We start from the raw sequence: 14,762 nt of genomic DNA, 5'->3' as shown, positions 1-14,762 counted from the left end.
TTCATCGCTGTTGTGAAACAAAGTCCTGCGGTGAGTCGATTCATCGTTACTTGGCTTTCTGGCGAATGGGAAAATCGTTCCGATGAATTTTGATGTCATATGTTATTGAATTTCTCCAATTTCCTTCGTTTCCGTCCCGGAGACACCGGAAGGGAAAGGTAATCTAATCGAGACTGTGATTGGTGAAATTCACTTTTTGTGGCCTATTCTTATTATGTTCTTTCTTTCTCTCTTTTCAGCATTGTCTGTGATATGGTGGTGCACTGAGGCTCAAGTATCATTGAAAGAGTAGTTTGGAATTGCCCTGATGTTAGTTGTGAGATTACTTTATGGCTCATGCCCTCGGAGTGTCTCACATTTAGCATTCATGCTCACTGTATCTGAAAATGCATTTGGTTTGCCAGTTTTGTTTGTGTTGCGTGTCAAATGTTTTCTGTTTTGCGATTCGTTCAATACATTACGAATTAACAGGCTTTCTGAGATAATTTCCAGCTGCAAAAACTCCTCAACTGAGAATCTGGGAAAATTTCACAGAGTATGGTCAGTCGGAGCAAAAGTAAGGAAGTCCTTCGTTTCTGCAGTGTTTCACAATACTACCTTTCCAGTGAGCAGTCGAACAGACTAAAGATTGTGCCACAGACTGCGACGGCCATCTCGGCTAAAAAGCTATCCTTTTAAAGCTGGTGTAAGCAACACAACGTTATTGGGCTACACCGGGTGAAAACAGATACTTCGGTGTATCTCGTCCATGCATACCACACAGCCAAAATTAAACAACTCCCATGAAACAACGAGCATTTGGAAACAGAAAGGTGAAAGGTAGAATGTCTTCAACTTTCAGTGTCGGATACCACTGAGCTGCAGCAGGGGCGGCTGTGGGCTTGTTTCTGTAGCATAGTGATCAGCACGTTCACCTTCCGCAAGATAGGTTCCCGCGGTCGAAACTGTTTTGTTCTTCATCTGCAGCCTTTTACATGGACAAGAACGGAGCTTTCCTGCTTGCTTTCCCATCTGCAAACCTGCCTTCGAATTTGCTTGAACAAATCTGCTCTCGTAGTGAAATGCAATGCATTTCCATTTGATTACTGTGCAGAGCATTGTAAAGATATTCTACAAACTGCTTCTGATCATGTGCCATTCAGTTGGAGAGTGTAGTTACCGATCCTTCCACGAAGAGCAATACTGCATTTGCATTCCTTGCTGAGGCGGCCCGGTTCAAAGACAGGGAAGAAGGTGATGCGCTGGTGTCACAGTGCACCACGGATTCCTGAACTATTCTGTCTGCCAAATGTACCCCAAAGTCGTATCTGAAAGGCCTCATTTGGAAGCTGTCTGTCGTTATTCAAAGTGCGAGAATTGGCACCAGAGGTCCTGAATCATGTTTTGGAGCAGTTCGCACGTTAGCGGCTCATTCAATCAGCAACAGCAATGAAAGAAATTGCACTCTCAGAGGAAGCTCTGGACCTGTGCTTTCAAAGCTAGTATTAAGGTGCGCCCCGAGATCTAAGCCATGTTGGAATTTAAACGGAGGAATCGACAAAGAGGCTGCAGAATAACATCGCATCCTTTTGCTTTTCTTTAAATCACTGATGAGCAGGAAAATGTCAACGGGGAGAGCGACTGGGAAAGTGAGGCAGTTGCAGCTCTGGTGAAACTCCTTCTTTTGGAGTCACTCAGCAACAAGAGGCGTGAAGGTGACTCAGGCGTGAGAGCTCTTCACATCGAGAACAAAAAGCAATCAAGTGCAGTTAGCACCTCTCCCGGAGTGGGGGTGGGGTGAGATAATTAGCTTTTGCTTTCAGTTACTATGTTCAAAAACTGCCTTTTACATTGAGGTGAACAGAAACTGCATTTCTAATAAGCACCATGGAATTTAGCAAGATTCATTGAGTCGCTTCTCGTCGATTCCCACGCAGGTTTCCAACTCAGTTGTATCGATGTGGCTCATGTCCAGGTGTGAACATCCCTGCAGCCAATTGCACGGTTTAGGTAAAAGGCAAGGAAAGTGGCATCTCGAACTGGCCCCGAGGTCAGAGCATCCTCACACTGTGATCTGTCGTTCTCGGATTGTAATGCTACCTCCGCTTTTAGGCTGGAGAACATTCTTTGGGACTCTTATTCTGCAAAACAGACACAGTGACTGAAACTATGCTGCACGGTATGATGTGGAACACGGCCTGCTCAGCTTTGTGCATTTTCCCTGTAGTCCGGTGTGTTTCATGTTCCGTGTAAACGTGAAAGTTGTCCTGTTTCGAGCAATGGGTGAAATCATTTAGCAAAGTAAGAATCGAAATTGCAGTAATGTCAAGCAGTTCATGGTTATTTGACCAAATCATAAGCGAACATGTTTGCTCACGCACTCACAGATACATTTGTAGCTGAAAAGAGTCTGAGAAGATAGCCTCAGCTTACCATTGATTTTTATCCGGATTGATGAGCTATCATTATTTGTTGCGAAATTGATATTGTAGCCGGCACATCCAAGCAGCCGTGCGAGTCGGAGAGGAATCATGGAACCCATTTCACGTGACTTTCCATCTGTTGTCATGCAGGAGCTCAATTGGAAATGCAAGAAAATGGGGCAGGAGCGCAGCTGGTAGTGTGGCCGAGCGGTCTAAGGCGCTGGATTAAGGCTCCAGTCTCGACAGGGGCGTGGGTTCGAATCCCCCCACTGCCATTTCTCCTGTTCAGTTGCAACGACACAGCTTGTTAAAATGCCGTTTCCATTCCCGCTGTACTTCTGTTCACAAAAAAATTTGATTTGCTTCCCGGGGAATTAAATGTGTAGTGGGAAAGTGCCAAATTGTCTATGCTGTCTTGATCGTGTTCGCCTCCCGCGTGGAAAATTGCAGAACCGCTCTACTGTTGCTTTATGTTCCAAGCATGTTGAGATTTTACTGGAACCGAATGGAGACTGCTATTTCATCGCTGTTGTGAAACAAAGTCCTGCGGTGAGTCGATTCATCGTTACTTGGCTTTCTGACGAATGGGAAAATCGTTCCGATGAATTTTGATGTCATATGTTATTGAATTTCTCCAATTTCCTTCGTTTCCGTCCCGGAGACACCGGAAGGGAAAGGTAATCTAATCGAGACTGTGATTGGTGAAATTCACTTTTTGTGGCCTATTCTTATTATGTTCTTTCTTTCTCTCTTTTCAGCATTGTCTGTGATATGGTGGTGCACTGAGGCTCAAGTATCATTGAAAGAGTAGTTTGGAATTGCCCTGATGTTAGTTGTGAGATTACTTTATGGCTCATGCCCTCGGAGTGTCTCACATTTAGCATTCATGCTCACTGTATCTGAAAATGCATTTGGTTTGCCAGTTTTGTTTGTGTTGCGTGTCAAATGTTTTCTGTTTTGCGATTCGTTCAATACATTACGAATTAACAGGCTTTCTGAGATAATTTCCAGCTGCAAAAACTCCTCAACTGAGAATCTGGGAAAATTTCACAGAGTATGGTCAGTCGGAGCAAAAGTAAGGAAGTCCTTCGTTTCTGCAGTGTTTCACAATACTACCTTTCCAGTGAGCAGTCGAACAGACTAAAGATTGTGCCACAGACTGCGACGGCCATCTCGGCTAAAAAGCTATCCTTTTAAAGCTGGTGTAAGCAACACAACGTTATTGGGCTACACCGGGTGAAAACAGATACTTCGGTGTATCTCGTCCATGCATACCACACAGCCAAAATTAAACAACTCCCATGAAACAACGAGCATTTGGAAACAGAAAGGTGAAAGGTAGAATGTCTTCAACTTTCAGTGTCGGATACCACTGAGCTGCAGCAGGGGCGGCTGTGGGCTTGTTTCTGTAGCATAGTGATCAGCACGTTCACCTTCCGCAAGATAGGTTCCCGCGGTCGAAACTGTTTTGTTCTTCATCTGCAGCCTTTTACATGGACAAGAACGGAGCTTTCCTGCTTGCTTTCCCATCTGCAAACCTGCCTTCGAATTTGCTTGAACAAATCTGCTCTCGTAGTGAAATGCAATGCATTTCCATTTGATTACTGTGCAGAGCATTGTAAAGATATTCTACAAACTGCTTCTGATCATGTGCCATTCAGTTGGAGAGTGTAGTTACCGATCCTTCCACGAAGAGCAATACTGCATTTGCATTCCTTGCTGAGGCGGCCCGGTTCAAAGACAGGGAAGAAGGTGATGCGCTGGTGTCACAGTGCACCACGGATTCCTGAACTATTCTGTCTGCCAAATGTACCCCAAAGTCGTATCTGAAAGGCCTCATTTGGAAGCTGTCTGTCGTTATTCAAAGTGCGAGAATTGGCACCAGAGGTCCTGAATCATGTTTTGGAGCAGTTCGCACGTTAGCGGCTCATTCAATCAGCAACAGCAATGAAAGAAATTGCACTCTCAGAGGAAGCTCTGGACCTGTGCTTTCAAAGCTAGTATTAAGGTGCGCCCCGAGATCTAAGCCATGTTGGAATTTAAACGGAGGAATCGACAAAGAGGCTGCAGAATAACATCGCATCCTCTTGCTTTTCTTTAAATCACTGATGAGCAGGAAAATGTCAACGGGGAGAGCGACTGGGAAAGTGAGGCAGTTGCAGCTCTGGTGAAACTCCTTCTTTTGGAGTCACTCAGCAACAAGAGGCGTGAAGGTGACTCAGGCGTGAGAGCTCTTCACATCGAGAACAAAAAGCAATCAAGTGCAGTTAGCACCTCTCCCGGAGTGGGGGGTGGGGTGAGATAATTAGCTTTTGATTTCAGTTACTATGTTCAAAAACTGCCTTTTACATTGAGGTGAACAGAAACTGCATTTCTAATAAGCACCATGGAATTTAGCAAGATTTATTGAGTCGCTTCTCGTCGATTCCCACGCAGGTTTCCAACTCAGTTGTATCGATGTGGCTCATGTCCAGGTGTGAACATCCCTGCAGCCAATTGCACGGTTTAGGTAAAAGGCAAGGAAAGTGGCATCTCGAACTGGCCCCGAGGTCAGAGCATCCTCACACTGTGATCTGTCGTTCTCGGATTGTAATGCTACCTCCGCTTTTAGGCTGGAGAACATTCTTTGGGACTCTTATTCTGCAAAACAGACACAGTGACTGAAACTATGCTGCACGGTATGATGTGGAACACGGCCTGCTCAGCTTTGTGCATTTTCCCTGTAGTCCGGTGTGTTTCATGTTCCGTGTAAACGTGAAAGTTGTCCTGTTTCGAGCAATGGGTGAAATCATTTAGCAAAGTAAGAATCGAAATTGCAGTAATGTCAAGCAGTTCATGGTTATTTGACCAAATCATAAGCGAACATGTTTGCTCACGCACTCTCAGATACATTTGTAGCTGAAAAGAGTCTGAGAAGATAGCCTCAGCTTACCATTGATTTTTATCCGGATTGATGAGCTATCATTATTTGTTGCGAAATTGATATTGTAGCCGGCACATCCAAGCAGCCGTGCGAGTCGGAGAGGAATCATGGAACCCATTTCACGTGACTTTCCATCTGTTGTCATGCAGGAGCTCAATTGGAAATGCAAGAAAATGGGGCGGGAGCGCAGCTGGTAGTGTGGCCGAGCGGTCTAAGGCGCTGGATTAAGGCTCCAGTCTCGACAGGGGCGTGGGTTCGAATCCCCCCACTGCCATTTCTCCTGTTCAGTTGCAACGACACAGCTTGTTAAAATGCCGTTTCCATTCCCGCTGTACTTCTGTTCACAAAAAAATTTGATTTGCTTCCCGGGGAATTAAATGTGTAGTGGAAAAGTGCCAAATTGTCTATGCTGTCTTGATCGTGTTCGCCTCCCGCGTGGAAAATTGCAGAACCGCTCTACTGTTGCTTTATGTTCCAAGCATGTTGAGATTTTACTGGAACCGAATGGAGACTGCTATTTCATCGCTGTTGTGAAACAAAGTCCTGCGGTGAGTCGATTCATCGTTACTTGGCTTTCTGGCGAATGGGAAAATCGTTCCGATGAATTTTGATGTCATATGTTATTGAATTTCTCCAATTTCCTTCGTTTCCGTCCCGGAGACACCGGAAGGGAAAGGTAATCTAATCGAGACTGTGATTGGTGAAATTCACTTTTTGTGGCCTATTCTTATTATGTTCTTTCTTTCTCTCTTTTCAGCATTGTCTGTGATATGGTGGTGCACTGAGGCTCAAGTATCATTGAAAGAGTAGTTTGGAATTGCCCTGATGTTAGTTGTGAGATTACTTTATGGCTCATGCCCTCGGAGTGTCTCACATTTAGCATTCATGCTCACTGTATCTGAAAATGCATTTGGTTTGCCAGTTTTGTTTGTGTTGCGTGTCAAATGTTTTCTGTTTTGCGATTCGTTCAATACATTACGAATTAACAGGCTTTCTGAGATAATTTCCAGCTGCAAAAACTCCTCAACTGAGAATCTGGGAAAATTTCACAGAGTATGGTCAGTCGGAGCAAAAGTAAGGAAGTCCTTCGTTTCTGCAGTGTTTCACAATACTACCTTTCCAGTGAGCAGTCGAACAGACTAAAGATTGTGCCACAGACTGCGACGGCCATCTCGGCTAAAAAGCTATCCTTTTAAAGCTGGTGTAAGCAACACAACGTTATTGGGCTACACCGGGTGAAAACAGATACTTCGGTGTATCTCGTCCATGCATACCACACAGCCAAAATTAAACAACTCCCATGAAACAACGAGCATTTGGAAACAGAAAGGTGAAAGGTAGAATGTCTTCAACTTTCAGTGTCGGATACCACTGAGCTGCAGCAGGGGCGGCTGTGGGCTTGTTTCTGTAGCATAGTGATCAGCACGTTCACCTTCCGCAAGATAGGTTCCCGCGGTCGAAACTGTTTTGTTCTTCATCTGCAGCCTTTTACATGGACAAGAACGGAGCTTTCCTGCTTGCTTTCCCATCTGCAAACCTGCCTTCGAATTTGCTTGAACAAATCTGCTCTCGTAGTGAAATGCAATGCATTTCCATTTGATTACTGTGCAGAGCATTGTAAAGATATTCTACAAACTGCTTCTGATCATGTGCCATTCAGTTGGAGAGTGTAGTTACCGATCCTTCCACGAAGAGCAATACTGCATTTGCATTCCTTGCTGATGCGGCCCGGTTCAAAGACAGGGAAGAAGGTGATGCGCTGGTGTCACAGTGCACCACGGATTCCTGAACTATTCTGTCTGCCAAATGTACCCCAAAGTCGTATCTGAAAGGCCTCATTTGGAAGCTGTCTGTCGTTATTCAAAGTGCGAGAATTGGCACCAGAGGTCCTGAATCATGTTTTGGAGCAGTTCGCACGTTAGCGGCTCATTCAATCAGCAACAGCAATGAAAGAAATTGCACTCTCAGAGGAAGCTCTGGACCTGTGCTTTCAAAGCTAGTATTAAGGTGCGCCCCGAGATCTAAGCCATGTTGGAATTTAAACGGAGGAATCGACAAAGAGGCTGCAGAATAACATCGCATCCTTTTGCTTTTCTTTAAATCACTGATGAGCAGGAAAATGTCAACGGGGAGAGCGACTGGGAAAGTGAGGCAGTTGCAGCTCTGGTGAAACTCCTTCTTTTGGAGTCACTCAGCAACAAGAGGCGTGAAGGTGACTCAGGCGTGAGAGCTCTTCACATCGAGAACAAAAAGCAATCAAGTGCAGTTAGCACCTCTCCCGGAGTGGGGGGTGGGGTGAGATAATTAGCTTTTGATTTCAGTTACTATGTTCAAAAACTGCCTTTTACATTGAGGTGAACAGAAACTGCATTTCTAATAAGCACCATGGAATTTAGCAAGATTCATTGAGTCGCTTCTCGTCGATTCCCACGCAGGTTTCCAACTCAGTTGTATCGATGTGGCTCATGTCCAGGTGTGAACATCCCTGCAGCCAATTGCACGGTTTAGGTAAAAGGCAAGGAAAGTGGCATCTCGAACTGGCCCCGAGGTCAGAGCATCCTCACACTGTGATCTGTCGTTCTCGGATTGTAATGCTACCTCCGCTTTTAGGCTGGAGAACATTCTTTGGGACTCTTATTCTGCAAAACAGACACAGTGACTGAAACTATGCTGCACGGTATGATGTGGAACACGGCCTGCTCAGCTTTGTGCATTTTCCCTGTAGTCCGGTGTGTTTCATGTTCCGTGTAAACGTGAAAGTTGTCCTGTTTCGAGCAATGGGTGAAATCATTTAGCAAAGTAAGAATCGAAATTGCAGTAATGTCAAGCAGTTCATGGTTATTTGACCAAATCATAAGCGAACATGTTTGCTCACGCACTCACAGATACATTTGTAGCTGAAAAGAGTCTGAGAAGATAGCCTCAGCTTACCATTGATTTTTATCCGGATTGATGAGCTATCATTATTTGTTGCGAAATTGATATTGTAGCCGGCACATCCAAGCAGCCGTGCGAGTCGGAGAGGAATCATGGAACCCATTTCACGTGACTTCCCATCTGTTGTCATGCAGGAGCTCAATTGGAAATGCAAGAAAATGGGGCGGGAGCGCAGCTGGTAGTGTGGCCGAGCGGTCTAAGGCGCTGGATTAAGGCTCCAGTCTCGACAGGGGCGTGGGTTCGAATCCCCCACTGCCATTTCTACTGTTCAGTTGCAACGACACAGCTTGTTAAAATGCCGTTTCCATTCCCGCTGTACTTCTGTTCACAAAAAAATTTGATTTGCTTCCCGGGGAATTAAATGTGTAGTGGAAAAGTGCCAAATTGTCTATGCTGTCTTGATCGTGTTCGCCTCCCGCGTGGAAAATTGCAGAACCGCTCTACTGTTGCTTTATGTTCCAAGCATGTTGAGATTTTACTGGAACCGAATGGAGACTGCTATTTCATCGCTGTTGTGAAACAAAGTCCTGCGGTGAGTCGATTCATCGTTACTTGGCTTTCTGGCGAATGGGAAAATCGTTCCGATGAATTTTGATGTCATATGTTATTGAATTTCTCCAATTTCCTTCGTTTCCGTCCCGGAGACACCGGAAGGGAAAGGTAATCTAATCGAGACTGTGATTGGTGAAATTCACTTTTTGTGGCCTATTCTTATTATGTTCTTTCTTTCTCTCTTTTCAGCATTGTCTGTGATATGGTGGTGCACTGAGGCTCAAGTATCATTGAAAGAGTAGTTTGGAATTGCCCTGATGTTAGTTGTGAGATTACTTTATGGCTCATGCCCTCGGAGTGTCTCACATTTAGCATTCATGCTCACTGTATCTGAAAATGCATTTGGTTTGCCAGTTTTGTTTGTGTTGCGTGTCAAATGTTTTCTGTTTTGCGATTCGTTCAATACATTACGAATTAACAGGCTTTCTGAGATAATTTCCAGCTGCAAAAACTCCTCAACTGAGAATCTGGGAAAATTTCACAGAGTATGGTCAGTCGGAGCAAAAGTAAGGAAGTCCTTCGTTTCTGCAGTGTTTCACAATACTACCTTTCCAGTGAGCAGTCGAACAGACTAAAGATTGTGCCACAGACTGCGACGGCCATCTCGGCTAAAAAGCTATCCTTTTAAAGCTGGTGTAAGCAACACAACGTTATTGGGCTACACCGGGTGAAAACAGATACTTCGGTGTATCTCGTCCATGCATACCACACAGCCAAAATTAAACAACTCCCATGAAACAACGAGCATTTGGAAACAGAAAGGTGAAAGGTAGAATGTCTTCAACTTTCAGTGTCGGATACCACTGAGCTGCAGCAGGGGCGGCTGTGGGCTTGTTTCTGTAGCATAGTGATCAGCACGTTCACCTTCCGCAAGATAGGTTCCCGCGGTCGAAACTGTTTTGTTCTTCATCTGCAGCCTTTTACATGGACAAGAACGGAGCTTTCCTGCTTGCTTTCCCATCTGCAAACCTGCCTTCGAATTTGCTTGAACAAATCTGCTCTCGTAGTGAAATGCAATGCATTTCCATTTGATTACTGTGCAGAGCATTGTAAAGATATTCTACAAACTGCTTCTGATCATGTGCCATTCAGTTGGAGAGTGTAGTTACCGATCCTTCCACGAAGAGCAATACTGCATTTGCATTCCTTGCTGATGCGGCCCGGTTCAAAGACAGGGAAGAAGGTGATGCGCTGGTGTCACAGTGCACCACGGATTCCTGAACTATTCTGTCTGCCAAATGTACCCCAAAGTCGTATCTGAAAGGCCTCATTTGGAAGCTGTCTGTCGTTATTCAAAGTGCGAGAATTGGCACCAGAGGTCCTGAATCATGTTTTGGAGCAGTTCGCACGTTAGCGGCTCATTCAATCAGCAACAGCAATGAAAGAAATTGCACTCTCAGAGGAAGCTCTGGACCTGTGCTTTCAAAGCTAGTATTAAGGTGCGCCCCGAGATCTAAGCCATGTTGGAATTTAAACGGAGGAATCGACAAAGAGGCTGCAGAATAACATCGCATCCTCTTGCTTTTCTTTAAATCACTGATGAGCAGGAAAATGTCAACGGGGAGAGCGACTGGGAAAGTGAGGCAGTTGCAGCTCTGGTGAAACTCCTTCTTTTGAGTCACTCAGCAACAAGAGGCGTGAAGGTGACTCAGGCGTGAGAGCTCTTCACATCGAGAACAAAAAGCAATCAAGTGCAGTTAGCACCTCTCCCGGAGTGGGGGGTGGGGTGAGATAATTAGCTTTTGATTTCAGTTACTATGTTCAAAAACTGCCTTTTAAATTGAGGTGAACAGAAACTGCATTTCTAATAAGCACCATGGAATTTAGCAAGATTTATTGAGTCGCTTCTCGTCGATTCCCACGCAGGTTTCCAACTCAGTTGTATCGATGTGGCTCATGTCCAGGTGTGAACATCCCTGCAGCCAATTGCACGGTTTAGGTAAAAGGCAAGGAAAGTGGCATCTCGAACTGGCCCCGAGGTCAGAGCATCCTCACACTGTGATCTGTCGTTCTCGGATTGTAATGCTACCTCCGCTTTTAGGCTGGAGAACATTCTTTGGGACTCTTATTCTGCAAAACAGACACAGTGACTGAAACTATGCTGCACGGTATGATGTGGAACACGGCCTGCTCAGCTTTGTGCATTTTCCCTGTAGTCCGGTGTGTTTCATGTTCCGTGTAAACGTGAAAGTTGTCCTGTTTCGAGCAATGGGTGAAATCATTTAGCAAAGTAAGAATCGAAATTGCAGTAATGTCAAGCAGTTCATGGTTATTTGACCAAATCATAAGCGAACATGTTTGCTCACGCACTCTCAGATACATTTGTAGCTGAAAAGAGTCTGAGAAGATAGCCTCAGCTTACCATTGATTTTTATCCGGATTGATGAGCTATCATTATTTGTTGCGAAATTGATATTGTAGCCGGCACATCCAAGCAGCCGTGCGAGTCGGAGAGGAATCATGGAACCCATTTCACGTGACTTCCCATCTGTTGTCATGCAGGAGCTCAATTGGAAATGCAAGAAAATGGGGCGGGAGCGCAGCTGGTAGTGTGGCCGAGCGGTCTAAGGCGCTGGATTAAGGCTCCAGTCTCGACAGGGGCGTGGGTTCGAATCCCCCCACTGCCATTTCTCCTGTTCAGTTGCAACGACACAGCTTGTTAAAATGCCGTTTCCATTCCCGCTGTACTTCTGTTCACAAAAAAATTTGATTTGCTTCCCGGGGAATTAAATGTGTAGTGGAAAAGTGCCAAATTGTCTATGCTGTCTTGATCGTGTTCGCCTCCCGCGTGGAAAATTGCAGAACCGCTCTACTGTTGCTTTATGTTCCAAGCATGTTGAGATTTTACTGGAACCGAATGGAGACTGCTATTTCATCGCTGTTGTGAAACAAAGTCCTGCGGTGAGTCGATTCATCGTTACTTGGCTTTCTGGCGAATGGGAAAATCGTTCCGATGAATTTTGATGTCATATGTTATTGAATTTCTCCAATTTCCTTCGTTTCCGTCCCGGAGACACCGGAAGGGAAAGGTAATCTAATCGAGACTGTGATTGGTGAAATTCACTTTTTGTGGCCTATTCTTATTATGTTCTTTCTTTCTCTCTTTTCAGCATTGTCTGTGATATGGTGGTGCACTGAGGCTCAAGTATCATTGAAAGAGTAGTTTGGAATTGCCCTGATGTTAGTTGTGAGATTACTTTATGGCTCATGCCCTCGGAGTGTCTCACATTTAGCATTCATGCTCACTGTATCTGAAAATGCATTTGGTTTGCCAGTTTTGTTTGTGTTGCGTGTCAAATGTTTTCTGTTTTGCGATTCGTTCAATACATTACGAATTAACAGGCTTTCTGAGATAATTTCCAGCTGCAAAAACTCCTCAACTGAGAATCTGGGAAAATTTCACAGAGTATGGTCAGTCGGAGCAAAAGTAAGGAAGTCCTTCGTTTCTGCAGTGTTTCACAATACTACCTTTCCAGTGAGCAGTCGAACAGACTAAAGATTGTGCCACAGACTGCGACGGCCATCTCGGCTAAAAAGCTATCCTTTTAAAGCTGGTGTAAGCAACACAACGTTATTGGGCTACACCGGGTGAAAACAGATACTTCGGTGTATCTCGTCCATGCATACCACACAGCCAAAATTAAACAACTCCCATGAAACAACGAGCATTTGGAAACAGAAAGGTGAAAGGTAGAATGTCTTCAACTTTCAGTGTCGGATACCACTGAGCTGCAGCAGGGGCGGCTGTGGGCTTGTTTCTGTAGCATAGTGATCAGCACGTTCACCTTCCGCAAGATAGGTTCCCGCGGTCGAAACTGTTTTGTTCTTCATCTGCAGCCTTTTACATGGACAAGAACGGAGCTTTCCTGCTTGCTTTCCCATCTGCAAACCTGCCTTCGAATTTGCTTGAACAAATCTGCTCTCGTAGTGAAATGCAATGCATTTCCATTTGATTACTGTGCAGAGCATTGTAAAGATATTCTACAAACTGCTTCTGATCATGTGCCATTCAGTTGGAGAGTGTAGTTACCGATCCTTCCACGAAGAGCAATACTGCATTTGCATTCCTTGCTGATGCGGCCCGGTTCAAAGACAGGGAAGAAGGTGATGCGCTGGTGTCACAGTGCACCACGGATTCCTGAACTATTCTGTCTGCCAAATGTACCCCAAAGTCGTATCTGAAAGGCCTCATTTGGAAGCTGTCTGTCGTTATTCAAAGTGCGAGAATTGGCACCAGAGGTCCTGAATCATGTTTTGGAGCAGTTCGCACGTTAGCGGCTCATTCAATCAGCAACAGCAATGAAAGAAATTGCACTCTCAGAGGAAGCTCTGGACCTGTGCTTTCAAAGCTAGTATTAAGGTGCGCCCCGAGATCTAAGCCATGTTGGAATTTAAACGGAGGAATCGACAAAGAGGCTGCAGAATAACATCGCATCCTCTTGCTTTTCTTTAAATCACTGATGAGCAGGAAAATGTCAACGGGGAGAGCGACTGGGAAAGTGAGGCAGTTGCAGCTCTGGTGAAACTCCTTCTTTTGGAGTCACTCAGCAACAAGAGGCGTGAAGGTGACTCAGGCGTGAGAGCTCTTCACATCGAGAACAAAAAGCAATCAAGTGCAGTTAGCACCTCTCCCGGAGTGGGGGGTGGGGTGAGATAATTAGCTTTTGCTTTCAGTTACTATGTTCAAAAACTGCCTTTTACATTGAGGTGAACAGAAACTGCATTTCTAATAAGCACCATGGAATTTAGCAAGATTTATTGAGTCGCTTCTCGTCGATTCCCACGCAGGTTTCCAACTCAGTTGTATCGATGTGGCTCATGTCCAGGTGTGAACATCCCTGCAGCCAATTGCACGGTTTAGGTAAAAGGCAAGGAAAGTGGCATCTCGAACTGGCCCCGAGGTCAGAGCATCCTCACACTGTGATCTGTCGTTCTCGGATTGTAATGCTACCTCCGCTTTTAGGCTGGAGAACATTCTTTGGGACTCTTATTCTGCAAAACAGACACAGTGACTGAAACTATGCTGCACGGTATGATGTGGAACACGGCCTGCTCAGCTTTGTGCATTTTCCCTGTAGTCCGGTGTGTTTCATGTTCCGTGTAAACGTGAAAGTTGTCCTGTTTCGAGCAATGGGTGAAATCATTTAGCAAAGTAAGAATCGAAATTGCAGTAATGTCAAGCAGTTCATGGTTATTTGACCAAATCATAAGCGAACATGTTTGCTCACGCACTCTCAGATACATTTGTAGCTGAAAAGAGTCTGAGAAGATAGCCTCAGCTTACCATTGATTTTTATCCGGATTGATGAGCTATCATTATTTGTTGCGAAATTGATATTGTAGCCGGCACATCCAAGCAGCCGTGCGAGTCGGAGAGGAATCATGGAACCCATTTCACGTGACTTCCCATCTGTTGTCATGCAGGAGCTCAATTGGAAATGCAAGAAAATGGGGCGGGGGCGCAGCTGGTAGTGTGGCCGAGCGGTCTAAGGCGCTGGATTAAGGCTCCAGTCTCGACAGGGGCGTGGGTTCGAATCCCCCCACTGCCATTTCTCCTGTTCAGTTGCAACGACACAGCTTGTTAAAATGCCGTTTCCATTCCCGCTGTACTTCTGTTCACAAAAAAATTTGATTTGCTTCCCGGGGAATTAAATGTGTAGTGGAAAAGTGCCAAATTGTCTATGCTGTCTTGATCGTGTTCGCCTCCCGCGTGGAAAATTGCAGAACCGCTCTACTGTTGCTTTATGTTCCAAGCATGTTGAGATTTTACTGGAACCGAATGGAGACTGCTATTTCATCGCTGTTGTGAAACAAAGTCCTGCGGTGAGTCGATTCATCGTTACTTGGCTTTCTGGCGAATGGGAAAATCGTTCCGATGAATTTTGATGTCATATGTTATTGAATTTCTCCAATTTCCTTCGTTTCCGTCCCGGAGACACCGGAAGGGA

At 45.1% G+C, this 14,762-nt stretch overlaps 4 non-coding genes across 4 annotated transcripts; all 4 read left to right on the top strand.

Moving 5' to 3' along the window:
* The first annotated feature begins 2,595 nt into the window (after positions 1 to 2,595).
* Positions 2,596 to 2,677, top strand: trnal-aag (transfer RNA leucine (anticodon AAG)). The gene has a single exon. It is a non-coding gene; the product is annotated as a tRNA-Leu (tRNA).
* A 2,840-nt stretch (positions 2,678 to 5,517) lies between these two features.
* trnal-aag (transfer RNA leucine (anticodon AAG)) lies at positions 5,518 to 5,599 on the top strand. Its single transcript has one exon. It is a non-coding gene; the product is annotated as a tRNA-Leu (tRNA).
* A 5,760-nt stretch (positions 5,600 to 11,359) lies between these two features.
* On the top strand, positions 11,360 to 11,441 carry trnal-aag (transfer RNA leucine (anticodon AAG)). The gene has a single exon. It is a non-coding gene; the product is annotated as a tRNA-Leu (tRNA).
* A 2,840-nt stretch (positions 11,442 to 14,281) lies between these two features.
* Positions 14,282 to 14,363, top strand: trnal-aag (transfer RNA leucine (anticodon AAG)). The gene has a single exon. It is a non-coding gene; the product is annotated as a tRNA-Leu (tRNA).
* The last annotated feature ends 399 nt before the right edge of the window (positions 14,364 to 14,762 follow it).

This window comes from Hemiscyllium ocellatum, unplaced genomic scaffold (assembly GCF_020745735.1).
Source record: "Hemiscyllium ocellatum isolate sHemOce1 unplaced genomic scaffold, sHemOce1.pat.X.cur. scaffold_1578_pat_ctg1, whole genome shotgun sequence".
Classification (NCBI taxonomy): domain Eukaryota; kingdom Metazoa; phylum Chordata; class Chondrichthyes; order Orectolobiformes; family Hemiscylliidae; genus Hemiscyllium; species Hemiscyllium ocellatum.
This window is presented reverse-complemented; position numbering and strand designations above follow the sequence as displayed.